Below are 16,596 nucleotides of genomic sequence, written 5' to 3'. Positions count from 1 at the left end.
ACCTAGAAAGTTTATGGAAAACAACTCTCCTGGACTGGGTAACCTCAGCTATGCAGGTGCTGAAAAGGACACTCATCTACTAACCAGAACCCTTTGTTTCTAGTTCCTGTTCTGCCTTTAGCTGTTTGACTTAGAGAACATCATTTAGCCTTTCCAAGGTGGACGTCTTATCTCATTAACATTTAATTAAACACACATCAATTAACAGGTGCCGAGCATCATTCTAGAAGTGGAGGATACAAAGACTAAAAATACAATAATACATTCCCCTCAAGGATCTTACTTTCATTTGTAAGGGGAGGGATTCGGACTCCCCTGCTTCAAACATCATTGAACTTCAGTCAATAATCAATCAAAAAGCAATATCCCATGCACTGTTCTAAGCACTGGGGGCATGAACAAATTAAAAACCAGTTCCTACCCTCAATGGAGAATCACACTCTGATGGAGGAATCCTATTTAACTGGCTATATACAAGACATATACAGAGTAAATGGTAAATAATTTAAGAGGCGAAGACATGAGTAGTTGGGAGACAGGAAGAGGCCTCCTGTTGCAGGTGGGATTTGAGTGGATTCTTGAAGGAAGCCAGAGAAACTAAAAGGTGGAGGTGAGGAACAAAAAAAATATCAGACCCTGTGGGTGACCCAGTGCAAAGACACAGAGATTGAAATTGTGTCATATTTAATAAACATCCAGCAGGTCAGGTTGAAAGGATTATAGAGGGTGTGAGAGTAAAGAAGGAAAGAAGGAATAAAAGCCTAGAAATGTAGGAAGAGCCAGGTTGTGAGTAGTTTTAAAAGATGACCAGAGGTGGTAGGAAGCCACTGGATGAATTTACTGAGGGTGGGCAGAGCTATACTTTAGGAAAATAACTTCGAGAGTAAAGTGAAGGTTGGGTTGAGTAGGGGGAGTGTTGAGGCACAGAGAGAGGGCCATTACAGTAGTCTAGGACTCTAGGCAATAGGTGATGAGGGAATGAAGCAGGGTCGGGGCCATGTGAAGGAAAGAAGGAGACATCTTTGAGAAGAGTTTGTGGGTTGAAACTGCAAGATTAGGCAACAAATTGTATAGGCAGCGTGAGTAAGAGTAAGGAGACAAGGATGAAGCCAAGGTTGCAAAGCCAAGTGACTGGTAGGATCATAGTGGCCTCAACAGGAATGGGGATGAGAACAAGAAGAGAGGGTTTGGGAGAATGATAATGTGTTCTGTTTGGGGACCTGATGGGTTTGAGATGCCTGTGGGACATCCATCTCAAGATGTCCAAAAGACAACTGGTGATGCAGAATTCGAGCTAAGGAGAAAGACTATGGCTGAACACCTATACCTATGACTGACTAAGAGTCTAGATGATGGATCATCGGCAAACAAAGACGCTGTGACACTTTCCAGAAACACATTTTAGATTTCTTTTATGGGAAGTATTCTTAACTTCCCATATTCTGCAGAATGTCTTAATGTTTTCCAATGAGAATTTTAGTTTTCTTTCTTAATCTATATTCCCCTCAGCAAATCTTTGCCTCAAGCCATTGATTCTCTAACCTAAAATATACATTCAGATGTCCAGTCTCTCTTTTCTCTTGAGCCTCAATTAATTTCTTTCATTCATCAAATGAAGGGAAAAAAATAGAACTGGCACACTGATGCATTTTCCTTCAGATCCCTCTGGAACAATCCCTTTTTTCAAATAATGATAAGCCTTTAAGTCTAAACTTTAGATAAAGGCAAGATTTAATAAGTCTCACTCAGCTGTAATGTGCCTCCTACTCCCATCAGCGAGACATAAAGGCATGGAATAATCAAGGAAGAAAAACACTGTGGAGCAAATTCATGGTTAAGCAAATAGAAGATACAGATGTTGAGGAAATAGAATTAGATGGAAAGATGCCCCCTAGTCTTAAGTGCGCTTTAATGAACAATCACCTGAATTACTCCTCCCAAATTACAAATGGGCCATGGTGGTATCTGAATATTCAATCCTGGAAGCCAGATGTAGGGAGTGTTGCTATGTAGTAAAGAAGAGTGCCATCACTCCAAAATTGCAGTCAATTAAATCTTTGGAATATAAAGCAGACTCATTATATGAGATTAAAATTAAGTTTACTCTCATTTTTTAAAAAAATGTTTACAAGCATAGATTTTTTTTTAAAGAATATACTGACAGCCACTCAGGTCAATTCCAACCATTCTCCACTAAAGGTTTCTTCTGCCTCATCATGGGCCAGCAGCGACTCCAGGTTGCCCAAAGTTATACCCAAGGAACATAAACTCTGAAAAGTATTGCCAAACTGAAAAAAAGATTCAGGCAGGAACCTAGTAATGGACTGCGTGTGTCTGTTGTCTAAAGGCTGAGCCTAGTTAAATGCACAGAGATTCAACATCAGGCTAGCCACAACATGATGACTTGGTTTCGTACACAAAAGATCTTGAAAAGTATCAAATATGTTGTAGATGCATTTTTAATCTGTCTGTACTGCTGTTGTGATCACTCACATCCAAGAAGGCATTGGTCTTTAAAGAATTCTAATCACCATTAATACTCTAAATAGGGGGGCAGCTAGGTAGCACAGTGAGTAGAGAGCACCGGCCCTGGAGTCAGGAGGACCTGAGTTCAAATCGGGCCTCAGACACTTGACACACTTACTAGCTGTGTGACTTGGACAAGTCACTTAACCCCAACTGCCTTGCCTTCTCCCCTCCAATAAATGAATGAATGCACAGACAAATGAATAAATAAATAGATAGATAAATACTCTAAATAGGAGTGAGCTAGTGGCTCAGGGGATAGAGTACCGGGCCTGGAGTCAGGATGACCTGATTTCAAATTGGCCCTTTGACGCTTACTAGCTGTGTGACCCTGGGCAAGTCACTTAACCTCTGTTTGTCTCAGTTTCTTCAACTGTAAAGTGAGAATAATAACACCTCACAGGGTAGTTGGAAGGATCTAATGAGATATTTGTAAAAAGAAGTTGGCACGATTAGGGGTGTGTGTGTGTGTGTGTGTGTGTGTGTATACATATATAGATGGATAGATAGCATGTGTATATATAAATGTTATATATGTATAAATGATATATAAATTATATATATGTGTGTGTGTGTCTGCGTATATAAATATATGTGTATATACACATACATATATAAATGCCCAATCCCTTCCTTTAATGAATTCTTCCTCAAAAATTAGTATTAAGGATTATTTATTACACATTTCTGCCTGAAGATAGTTACAGTTTTTACTTACTAAACTATCTCACCATCGCAAATAAAGGACTTTTTAAAGCTTATGTTAGAGGAAACATGATTTAGCATGACCAACCTGGAACGAGGAGGGAGCTGGATTCTGATCCCACATCCAGCATTTACTAACATTGTTACCACAGGAAAATCATTTAATTACATTAAGTCTCAATTTCCTTATTTATAAACTGGAGATATAATGATACCTGTAGTATTAATGCTGCAGTCTTGTTTGAAAGGTGAACCAACATATACGAGACATTTTACAAACTTTAAAAAAGATAAATACTAGCTAGCCTTCCTTTGCACACTTCACTGAGATCCTTCATTAACTTTTCTCCTTTTTTCTCTTCGATCCTGTCAATTCTACCTCCTCACAACCTCTCTCATACACATCCCCTTCTCTCCACTCACTCGCCCAGCCCACACACCAGGCCCTCATTCTGTCTGGCCTAAGAGACTGTAACAGCCTCCTAGCTGGCCTCCAGTCTTTCATCCCACCCACTATCCTTTATCAGGTGAATGAAAACAACTCTCAGGGAAGTTATCCTCTCTTCTACTTCCCTAGAATAGTGGGAAATAATAGCTGAAGTAGCAAAGCGCTTTGAGGGTGAAAAAGAGAGCAGCATTTACCAGGGAAGTCAAACCATTATCTTTCCTTAGAACCCTTCCTTCCCTCCTTTCTCACTTCCTTTCCTTGTTCCTCCATCCATTCTCAGTTTCTTCCTTCTCTCCTTTCTCACTTCCTTTCCAGGGTCTGTTCCATCAAACCATGCTCTCACATTGCTGCTTTGATAATGAAGCCAGAGATACACTACAGCAGACAGCAGAAAACACACAAAAGTAAACTGAAGGATGTACATAGAATACAGTCATTTAAAGGAGAAATTGTGGGAAACCAAGTGGAATCCTGTTTGTCAGACAAGCAGTTAAGATCACCATGATATGGAACCTGATTGGTCTGGAGTTATTTGTTTGAGGCCTTGTTCAAAAGTCTTATTACTTTTAATTTTCTAGAAATGGGTGCTGAAGTGGCAAGTTAAATGACTCTGTGTAACTCTATGTATGTTGAGTGATCAGAAGAACAGTAAGAAACAAATTTTATTCTTAAAATGGTGCTGCATAAAATTATAATTTAATAAGCCTATGGGAGTTTGTGAAATAATTTGAAAAGATGTTAGATTTAGAAGAAAAGTAAATCACACAAAAACACAAAGAAGAAGCACATATGCCCTACTGTTTAATTTTTTTTTCCAATTAGGAAAAAAAAATTCCTCTTCTGTGGAAATAACTTAAGACAGTCCATTTGCCTTTATCATTATCCAACAAGGTACATCCTAAGCCAGATGAAGCCTTTGTTTCATTGACATCTGTGTGGTGTATAAAAGCTGACAAGCCCTCACCTCACAAAAACCCCATTAGACAGGTTTTCTAAGTACTACTATTGCCATCCTACAAGGGAGAAGATTGAGTGTCAGCTAAAGGAAGAGTCAGGCCCCCAGTCACAAAGCTGCGAAATAACTGAACTGGCCTTTATTTGAAACCCATTGCTGCCTCGAGCCCCACAGCTTCTTCGACCACATCCAGATGCTTCTCATTCAATATTTTCATTAATATACATTTATTTATACATATCTAATAATAATATCCTACTGCTTCAGAGTAATATCCTAATACATATTGACATTTTAAAATATATTATTAAATGTCTATGTTTAAATATATTACAAATTTGTTTCAGCAGGACATAAAATATTAATGAAACCTTCCCCAGAGTATTATTGCCTTGAGGCAGTGGCAAAGCACAAAGAGCAATGACCCTGGAGACCGAGGAGACCAATTAGGTGCCCAGGGTTGGAATCCCAAATCTGACCACAGATGAGCGGCCTCTGTTCTTTGGACCTCATCTGTGAAATGGGGCCTCTGAGGTCCCTTCCATCTCTCAATCTATGATCATCCTAGGCTCTCCAGAGCCCCTTAAATTTCGGGTTTGTTTTTCGCCACCAAGACTAGTGCCACTTTTTATGGGACAAGCAAAAATGAAAATTCACAGTGATGAAAATGAATTCACACACCCAGAAAAGCAGCCCCTGAGTATTTTCTAATTAGAAAACAATAGATCTTATCCCAATATAACTCACATGGGGTCAAAACAGCAATCATAGAGGAAGAAAATTTAGCAGCCTTGGGTGGATACATATCTTATAAACTAGGTGTATATGTGTGTGTGCCTGTGTGTGTGCACATGCATGCGATATATATTACATATGTGTGTAATTATATATATGTGTGTAAAAGTATGTGCATGTATGTGCATTCGTACACATGTGTATATACATACATGTGCGTGCTGTGTGTATACACATACACACACACACACTATTTCATCTCTACAACAAGAAAATAACAACCCAAGCATCCTTTCTTGGGAGACTTTGTGTGTGGATGAATAGCATCTCATACAAAACACTGGTATCCTAGGAACAAAGGCTCAGTTTAAAAAATCATTTAATAATTAATTTAATACATTTAATAGTGGGGGTGTTCAGGCAGCAGTTGGAAAATGGATCAAAGTGTCTGAAAAAGATATCAGTTAACACCTGAGACATAAACAAACTAGCTTATTCAGTAATCAAACCAGAAATTAAAAACTACAATGTTATATTAGAATGCATAAAAGCAGGTGCTCATATGCAAGATTGTGTGGGGCTTTTCAACTATCATGTCTGTTATTTGGTAGTTCAAGGGCAAAGTGACATAACCCAATTTTAACAGCACACACACACACATACAACAAACAGTAAACTAAATCAAACTTCTTTCCATTTTTAAGGGCTTAAGAAAGTAATCAAAGTTGCTTGGTGTGACATGTGCTCCACAAAAGAAACAATTTAAAAAAATAATAATAATTTTCTATAGAGAAAAAGGTCTCTCCTTCCATCCATTCACGTGTCCTATACACAATGCCTGGAATACACTCCTGTTTATCCCTGTATTTCAAACTCTTTCTCTCCATTCACATCTTAGCTCAGTGAAGTCTTCCAGATTCTTCTCTCTGAGAGTAATCATTACAGTTTGAAATCATTCCAGAGTACAGGTTCTTCACTTTTGTTTTCTTGAGCCTCAATCAGAGGCTGAAGAAGCCTCTAGACTCCTCAGAATAATTTTTTTATAATAGAAGGCAACACTAGATTAAAATTGCAATTAAAGGTGTTAGTGAAAATAAAGATTTTTTTTTTGCATTCGAGTCCATGAACTCAAACTCTACCCACAGACCCCCTGGGAAGCCTTCTGTGTGGCTCCCTCCTATGCCCCATCTCTCCCTAGCTTACCCTCTTGCTACATGACCATGTGGCATCCCCTGTCCCCTCTCCTCATCCCCCTTTCCAATTAAGTAAGCTCCTTCATTGACTGGGGGCTAACTAAACAAACTGTGGCACATGAATGTAATGGAATTTTGCCATGCTGGGCTGTTAAAAAATGAGAAACATGATGAAAACAGAGAAATAGAAAAAGACTTACAGGGACTAATTTGAAGTCAGCAGAGCCAGGGAGAAAATGGACACAATGATCACAACAATGTAAATGTAAAAAGGAAAGTAAATTGAAAATCAATGTTGTGAAATTATAAAGAACATGGTTGACCTCAACAAAGGGATATGAAAAGACAAACTCCTTAGAGGCAGGGGGTCTACACATGTGAAACATTGAAAAGGATATCAAATTTTTATAAACATATTGATTGCTTTTGATGATTTTCTCCTTCTTCCTCTTTATCTTTTTCCTTTCAAAAAAAGCCTTATAATAAAGGGATAGCTCTCTGGGGGTGGGGAGAAAATCTGTCAATGTAAAGTCAAAAGGCATCCATAAAATCTTTTTTTAAAAGAATGAGCTTCCTTGAGGACAGGGGCCACATTATCTTTTCTCCTCTTGTATTCTCACTGCCGAGCTCACTGGCAAGAACATGGTAGACAACACTGGGATCATAGATCTGGAGCTAAAAGGGATCGCAGGATCCATTTAGTCCCCTCATTTTCTAGATGAGAAAACACACTCAGAGAGGCTTGATAATTTGCCCAGAATCACTCTGCTGGCAAGCGTTGGAGACGATATTGGAATGCTGGTCTTCTGATCTGACTTCAGCACTCTATCCACTACCCCACTGCCACTCCATGGAACTAATGGACAACAATGAACTTTCTTCTCTATATAATTTTCACACCTAAAATAGAAAAATAGGGCCCTGCAAACCCAGCAGGAATTCAATGCACCTTGTGATGATAACAGGCAAATAAGATGTCTGGAACTGAACCTGCTTTTTCTATCCTTGGACACGTCTAGCTACAATTCAACTTGTCTCCTGCTAGACGTAGCATGACCCCCAGGAGAGCTGGTACAAGGGGGTTGCTTTTTGAGCTAGGAAGCATTCTGCACTCAACGTCATTCAAAAAATGCCTTGGAGAACTCTGCAGTAGTTCATCTCCACCTTTGTCTTAAAAAAATAAAACATAAATCTGAGGCTGTCCTTGTGGGTAGGCACGATTACTTTTTTTCTATGGAATTGCTTGGGGGTGGGGAGAGGTACAGAAGGGGAATTCTTCCTATAAAACAAAGTTAGAGTCTCCCAAAATACATGAACATTACAGAACAAGTAAAGTCCAGACATGATCCAAGATGATGATGAGCCAAATATATCACATTTTCCTCCCAAGAAGCAAATTGGTTCACCTGTTATAATTGGATGTCATCTTATTCTATGTGGCTGACAACTGGTTGGTTGTCTGGAACAAAATGGCAGTGCTATGTTGAAGTCAAGGTACACAGCTGACAAGTGACCCATTGGAAGGTTCTGAGTAAAAGAAGAACTATTAATTAACTATTAATGTGTCAACTATGAGAAGGACAGCTTGGTGGGAGAGGAGAATGGAGCAAGTTCATTGCAAATCACCCTTTTAGGTGGTTTGGAGGGATTTGCACTATAGTGACAGTATGGTGTCAATATAAACAAAAAAAAGTGTGAGAAAAGTTGTTGATGTAGAATTGACAGAAGTTAACAGCTGAGTGGATGTAGGAGGTAAGAAAGATACAAGTCAATAAAAACTTCAATTTAAACAAGCTGATTATGAGGTTTAATGGAATATACAGGTGGAAACATCTAACAGAAGAGGTCAGGACTAGAGACAGGGATTCGGGAGACATCATACTAGGATTGTCCCACAAAGGACTCATGGAAGTAGCTGCAATTGTTAAGGGAAAGAGCTTATGCAGAACAGGGAGTAGTATAAGATTCCAGTCCCTATGGATTCAGCTGAGTGACCTCTCTGCTAGATATCTATAAACTCCTCCAATCAACCAATACTCCGTTTTCTATACTAATCATTTCCAATTCCTTCCAGTGATTTTCACACTGTCTTGTTTCCATTTCTTCCTTTTGTTTTCCTGTTTTCTCTTCTCTTGATTTGCTCCTGTTTTGTCAATATATTGCTGAAAATGAAATTCCCAGAACTGAACATAATATATATCTAATCTGATCAGGGCAAAATACAGGGGGATTTTTACTTCCATCATTCTGGGAACCCTGCATCTTTTAATGCAGTCTAAGGCTGAATTAGCTATTTGTACTATAGGCTCACACTGCTGATGCATATTAACTTCCCAGTCTACTAAAATGAAGGTATTTTTTAACATGAGTCATTGGCTGGTCATGCCACATGTACCATCATATGCTTTGGCTTTTTGAACCCTGGCATAGAAGTCTGCATTTTTTAAATAAAATTCCATTTTATTATTTGAGGAACAATATTGTAGACATGAAGATTTTTTTCTGTTCTTGTCCAAAATGTTAACTATGCCTCTCAGCTTCATTGTCATGTGCAAATATAACAGCCTGCAACAAATAAAGGAACAAAGTCCTGGGGAAGGCAAGAGGGGACAGGGTTGAAGTGCATGCAATAGCATTGAGGAGGAGTCAAGGAGCCTCTTACACTGAGAAAAGGTTGGAAAGAATGAATAAGTGAATGCATGGAATGAATTTATTAAGCATTTAGTATGTGCTAAACCCTGGAGATGCTAATAGCAAAGTGAGACAGTCCCTAATCTCAAGGAATTCATGTATGTGTGTGTATATATATATATATATATATATATATATATATATATATATATACATACACACACGGGAAAGACATATAAAAGAGAGTTCAGGTGCAGGGTAGGTAGAAGGGCAAGAAAGTCCAAAGTATCCAGCACTGGGTCAGATAGCAAGACCCAAATGAAGCCCTTTGGTTACATCAGTAAGTCATATGACAGTGACAAAGGGTCTGGAAGATGTAGAGTCAGTCTGGAGGGTGCAGAGTCAGGACCAGGTATGATACAGTTGTAGAGCAGATGACAAAGCCTTGTATTCTTCCACCTTCCTAGAAGAATTATAGCTGGCAGATCCCAGCAGATCCATGCCCTGTGAGCAGCCATGTTACTCATCTCTATTGGCCATCCCATTATAGTCCAGGTGATCCCTAGGCCTGGGAGAGGTTAAAAAAATTGGGAGAAAATGGGTGAAGGCAATAAAAAGCATTAAGGTATGGAAGAGGGGAAATGAGAAAGCTCATTATGAAGAGCCACCATCTTCTAAGTGAAATAATAAGAGAAATCATATGCTATGAGTGAGGGGCAGGAGTGGGGTCAAGAGTAGGATTATGAAGGGAGTGGAAACAGTCTGGAAAAGAGGGAGATAGGGACACACTCAGATCAATCATGTATGACTATTTGAAAACCATATCAGGAAAACTTGTGAAATTTAAGCACGTTTATTTGGCACCTACCTTTAACAAGGTCTTAGAAAAACAGATGTTGTTGAATGTTGACATAAATAAAGAAAAATGAAACACCTGTTTTTACTTAGTCAAATAATACATTTGAGGCAGCATGAAATAGTGAAAGTGCCTTAGAGCCAAGAAGACCTAGGTTCAAATTCTTCCTATCACATCTACTGACTATGACCCTAGCCAACTAATTTAACCACTTAGTGCTCCAGATAACTGTTTCAAGACCACACAATGAAGAGGTGGTGCACTGGTAACTGGAGTATCCTCATCCAGGAGTCCCATATACCAATGAAATCACGAGTCCAGTCTCTGTTCCCATCCCTGTATCAAATGAAATGTAAACTAAATCCTAGTAGTAACAAAGCCTGTGCCACAGCTGCGAAAGACTGTTAGATCTCAAAGATTAAAAGCCAAAGAAATGTATGATTTGCATCGCCATGTCCCAGTTTCCATAACATAGAAATGACTTCATAATGGCCTTTTTCTAAGTTGCCCTTAAAATGGCAGTTTGCATTTGTAGAGAATTTTACAGTAACAAAGCATCTTACACACACACACACAGAATTATGTATGCATATATATTCTTTCATATATGCCTGTAACATAATTTTATGTGCATATATTATTATATATGTATATAATATCTAGGTCCATATTTTATATTATATCTATATGTACATACCTCTCTCTCTCTCTCTCTCTCTCTCTCTCTCTCTCTATATATATATATATATATATATATATATATATATACACACACACACACACACATATATATATACACACATATATATATATATATATATATATATATATATATTCATTCATTCATTCTTATTGGAATCTCAGAAAATGACCTTGTTGAGAGGGTAGTATCAATATTCTCTTCCTCATTTTAGGGAGGAAGAAGCTGAAGATCAAAGGCGTCCATGCACTGCCCAAAGGTCACAATGCTGGCATCCCGGTATGCATCTCGCTTCAGCCAGATGACCAAAATTCATCAAGGGAGACTAGGCGCTTTCTTTCTTTCTTTTTATTTGCTCAGTTTTATTCTATTTCCAGTTCCAAATTCTGTCCCTCTTCCTCCCCCTCCCACTGAGAAGGCAAGAACAACTAGGTCTTTTCTTATGAGTTCCTGGCCTCCTTACTTTCTTCCACTAGAAGGCTGCTGAGGCCTCTTCAAACTAAAAACCGTGTGATTAGGAGAAGTCAAACTCAGCTTTCATCTTGTATGCAAAGGCCACAATTGCCAGAATGTTGCCTGGTTAGCTCACCTTGCAGCGTCCACGCTAAGCATAAGCAAAAAGACAATCGTGAAGATCACTCAAGTTTATGTGGCAAAATCTATTTCAGCAGAAGGGAAAGCCATGAAGAATATGTCAAATCTACCAAACCTAATAAACAAATATTTAAATATCCAATGACTTCAATGTGAAGGTGGGAAGACAACATCAGAAAAAATATGTGGAAAATACTGTTCATAATTAAGAAATGAAAGGTGCCAAAGGCTTATAAGTTACTCCTAAGCTTCCAGATGATAGATCACAAACACTTTCTTAGAAAATGTCATCAGAAGTCTTGGACAAGGTGTACACTGAACAGTGATTATCTTTCTTAATGAAATGAAATATATACTAACAAACAGGTCAGGACGGGTTACTGACTGATGTGGGGGTCTTTTCAGACCTGTTACATGCATGAAGTTCCACTGCTGACCAGTCTGAGCAAAGGTCCAAAATCTACATCAAATTAAAAGTATAATGATGATGAAAAGTCATTGTAGACAAACTCTAATCTGACTTATTAAATTTGCTGACACAAATAAATGAAAACACACAGAAGAAATAAATATCATTCCTTTCAGAACTTTAACTGACTAAAAGTTTTCATGAATAAATGAAGGAAAATGAATTTATGAAATGTTTACTATGTGCCAAGCACTGTTCCAAGCTCTGAGGAAAGAAACAAAAGAGAAAAATAAAACAGTCCCCACTCTCAAAGAGATTCCATTCTAACGCTGGAGATAGGGAGGGCATCATAATTTGGAAAGTCACAGACATGGTGAACAGAACCACAGGGGAGTAGATTGACATGTCCCACCAATATCAATGACAGCATTTATTTGACTATGGTTCCAATACTAGTAAGACGTGGGAAGAGAAAAAGGGAGCAAGGCAGGGTATGCATGTGGCAATAAGGAGGCTTGGCAAGGAGACAAACTAGAGAAGAGTTGGACATAACTGAAAAATGACTGAAGAGCAGCAAAGTGAATCATGGCTAGAACTTATATGAGGCACTCACAGGTCAGGACAGTCAGGCCCTAGGATAAGAATTCTAGAAATAAAAGGATTAAATAACTTAAGGGACTAGTATAAGTCCCTCAGGGCATAGTCTGTGGTGTGGGTATCAAGGTAGTAAGCAAATGGAACAGATAGGTCAAAACAACCAAATCACCTTAGCTCCCACACAGGTGTGCTCCTATTGTGGAGAAGAAGAAACATGGCTGCCAAGGACAATGTTGGTTTACAGTATAAATTCATCTCTGGAAAGTGGTAGAAATTTAAAAACATGGTAACCTTACAAACCATCAAAATAGTATAATGGGGAGGGATAAAAGTCTACAAAAATCTGTGTATGTAACCCAAATTACTCTGAAAAAAATTTATTAATGAAATTCAGGAACCAAAAAATGGATGAATAACTCAAGAGCTCCACCAGAATATCTAAGATAATCATCATTAACAGCATAACTTCCATATTTGGTAGTTATGAACTGAAACCCTAATCTATAATATGCTAGATAAAGAAGTAGAGATAACACTAAAGAAGATTAATGAGGGAAGAATGGTTGAACCAGAACAAATACACACAGAAAAAATCTATGTGGTAGGAGAAACTTTTTTGTCAATATCATCGTATTCATTTAAAGGTAGCCGAAAGATAGAAAATGATTGGAAAAGATCATAATTTCCAATAAAAAGGTAATCACATCAAAATTATAGGTTCCCCAAAGGGCATAACCAGGTTGCATGTTATTAGAGGTGCTGACTTGTATTCAAGAAGTGGCATAAAATATATTTCAGAATTCAGTGAATCCATGATCTCAGCGATATGGCCACATTCTTTATTAGTGCCGGTTTCATCCCTCTGTGCTATCCTAGTGCATCACTTCCCATAAATCACTGATTTAACCTGGGGGATTTATCCCACTTGTTAAAGACTTTTCCTTCTATGTGGTTTCCTATTCCGTGGGGCCTGGAGTCAGGAAGACCTGATTCAGACTTTTCCTGGTTGTGTGATCCTGGGCAACTCATTTAACCTCTGATTGCCTCAGTTTTCTCATCTATAAAATGGAAATAACAGCAGCCCCTACCTTCCAGGGTTGTTGTAAGGATCCAATAATATAATAATTGTTAATGCTTAGCACAGTGTTTAGCACATAGTAAGTGATATATAAATGTTTGCCATTAGCCATTACCTAGTATTAATATACATATATTAATATTACATATAATCACGTCCTCCTTATGTGATCTTTCCATCTTTTTCCTATCAATTAGTTCTTTGATATTATCTTTTGCTTCATTTCTTACACACAAGTCTCTATTTGTTATGTGGTTCAGTCTATTTATACTCAGTATACATTCACTCTGCGTCTCTCCATTGTTTTTTGGGTCACCCGAAATTTTGATCCTTTGGAGATTATGATATATCATGATATTTCACAGTCACATGGCATCACCAGAAGAACGCTGCTGTTAAAAGGAAGTGTTTTTACTTCACCAAATATGTTAGAGCATTGAAAGCATGGAATAATTGCTCATATGTGCAATACCGGCAGCTCTCTTAGGCTTGAGTTAACTCTGGGACCAGTTCAATATCCATCTGAAGTAGCTGGTATTATATATACATACATGTATAAATATATGTATATATGTATCGATGCATTTGTGTACATGTGCGTGAGTATAATCCAGGAAATGCAATTTGGCAAAAGGAGGTAGGCTAGGGATGCATTGAGAGGGAGGATCCATATGGGCAGTCCAAATCTAGGGCTTGCAAAAGAACCTGGAGGAAGGCTTCCAGCATGCTGGAGTCTACAGAGGATTTATGGGAGGATTCTGATAAGAGTAAAACAGATGGGTTATATTTGTGTCATTGGAGGGAGTATTTTCATCAAATCAAGGGTCCCTGATCTACAATGCCTAATATGCATTTTTTAATTTAGCTACAAATTTAGATTTCAATAAAATTAGTTTCTTTTGTAATCTTCTGTATTTTATTTTATTCATTCAAAACATTACTCTGAGAAGGGGTCTATAGGCTTTAACAGATGGTTAAAGGGGTCATACACAGACAAATATATGTGCATATGTGTATATATGTATATATTTACACACACACACATACATATATATATATATACACACATATATATTTACACACAGACACATTTTATCTAATAGAGACACACATCCCTTGGGTAGGATCTGTTCTCTTTGGTTTTGATTTGGTTTTTGTTCAGACTTTACTTTGGCAGACAGAATGTCCTCCACCAAAGCAGAGCAGCATCTACTTTGCACCTTATACAACTGCCTGGGGTGCTAAGAGTGAAAACGACTCCCCAGGTCACACAGCCACTGTGCATCCCAGGGAGAAGCAGAACCCAAGTCTGCCAGATTCTGAGCCATCTCTCTGCTGTATCTCTTTATGAGTGGAACAACGATAACAATGTACATTTATATAACACTTTATGGTTTATCAAATGCTCTACACCATCTCATTGGATAGCTGAAGACGTTGGGGATGCCATTCCAGATGAGGTAAACATAGGCGTAGAGGTCGGAAAGAAAAAGTATGTTGAGGGGAGGTAATAGTCAATGAACAAATGAATGAAAGTAATGAATGAAAGGACTAAGCCAAGTTCTCGGATACAAACAGAAAAAAAGCAAGACAGTCCAGGTCCTCAAGGAAATCACATTCTCCTAGTTCAAATCTGGCCTCAGATACTTACAGCTGTCCGACTGAGCAACTCAGTTAATCTCTGTTTGCCTGAATCTCCTCAAATATAAAATTCAGAAGATAATAGTATTACCTTATAACAAGGTTGTTGCAAGGATCAAATGAGATAATATTTGTAAAGTGCTTGGCACAGCGTCTGGCACCCTATAGACATTATATAAATGCTTATTCTCTTTCCTCTGCTTCTAAGAGGGGACAAGACATATAAGAGGTTTAGAATGCAAATCAGGCAGAATGACCCAGTGGTTTGGGGGTATAGTTATAAAAGCAAACCTTTTCTTGAAGTTGAATTGCTAAACAAACTTTTATGTTCTAGGTGTTGGAATCTTTTGGGGTACTTTTTTTACAAAGTGAATAGTTTACTCCTCTATGACACATGTGGTATGTGTGTTACACAATTTCAATCGTCTATTGTGTGAAATACAGTATTTATCATAAAAGCAAAGGGTCCTCGATTTAGAGCCAGAAGGGAAATGAGAGGTCATTCAGCCCAACGTTCCAATCCCCCCCCCCCCATTACATAGATGAGGAAAGTGAGGCCAAACAGGAGAGATAACTTGCTCTGACATACAGGTAGTACGTACAAAGGTCAAGATTCAAACTCAGGGCTTCTGACTCCAAATCCTTCACTGCTTCTCCCCTGAACCAGTCCACAAGCATTTTGGAAGCATTTACAATGTGCCTGGCACTACATTAAGTTTTAAGGATACAAAGAAAGATTAAAAACAGTCCCTGCCTTCAAGGAGCTTATATTCTAAAAAGGAAGACCACACACACATAGTGCCATATATACATAATATATACAGAGTGAAATGGAAAATATCACATGCCCTCCTTCTAGGGGTTCCAGTTCCCAAGGGAATATCCATCATTTATCTCATCACAAATCAGAATTTTTGTGGTGCTTGTGTTGATATATGTCTTTCTATCTGAGAGAAAATACCTTAAAATAAAACCAGCATATTCTCTATGCATTGATATAGGCAGGATGAAAACAAACTGTTCTCTCCTCCTTCCAAAACAGATTACTTTTCTCTAAGTAAAGGGCTTCTCTAAAAAGGAAATCACTTATGAGCAACTAAGCTAAATTAAGGCACACTCCTGCCTTACCTCCTTCTACATGCCCATCACAACTCTTCCCAATACCCTAAAGTGACTATTCACTGTTCTCAACCATGCCTTTGGAAGGGCATCCATTTCTACCTCTACACTGAAGTATAGACTGGTCTAAGTTAAGACCAATATGGGCTACTCTATCCCTGAAAGACCTTATCCCAATACCTGCTCCCCAGAAGCCCCTTCCAATGCTACCACAAATGGCTTCGCATGTGGTGACTCCTCCTACGGGCACCTTGCTTTCCTATCACCTGATAAAAACAACTCAAGATGACATACTTGAGAGACACATGAAATCACGTTTCCACAGAAGGCACATATTGTGTCAGAAACCAAATTTCCAATTATCCTAGATAATGCCATTCATCTAATTGATGGCTACAGAGATGGAGGA

At 38.4% G+C, this 16,596-nt stretch overlaps 1 protein-coding gene across 1 annotated transcript in view; it reads right to left on the bottom strand.

Annotated features, from left to right (window-relative positions):
- NAALADL2 (N-acetylated alpha-linked acidic dipeptidase like 2) overlaps positions 1 to 16,596 on the bottom strand; it is a 1,044,682-nt gene that overhangs the window by 605,360 nt on the left and 422,726 nt on the right. The gene's annotated exons all lie outside the window — the stretch shown is intronic.

The sequence above is a fragment of the Trichosurus vulpecula genome, chromosome 4, assembly GCF_011100635.1.
Source record: "Trichosurus vulpecula isolate mTriVul1 chromosome 4, mTriVul1.pri, whole genome shotgun sequence".
NCBI classification, from domain to species: domain Eukaryota; kingdom Metazoa; phylum Chordata; class Mammalia; order Diprotodontia; family Phalangeridae; genus Trichosurus; species Trichosurus vulpecula.
The sequence above is the reverse complement of the archived record's forward strand: the minus strand, read 5'-3'. Positions and strand labels throughout refer to the sequence as shown.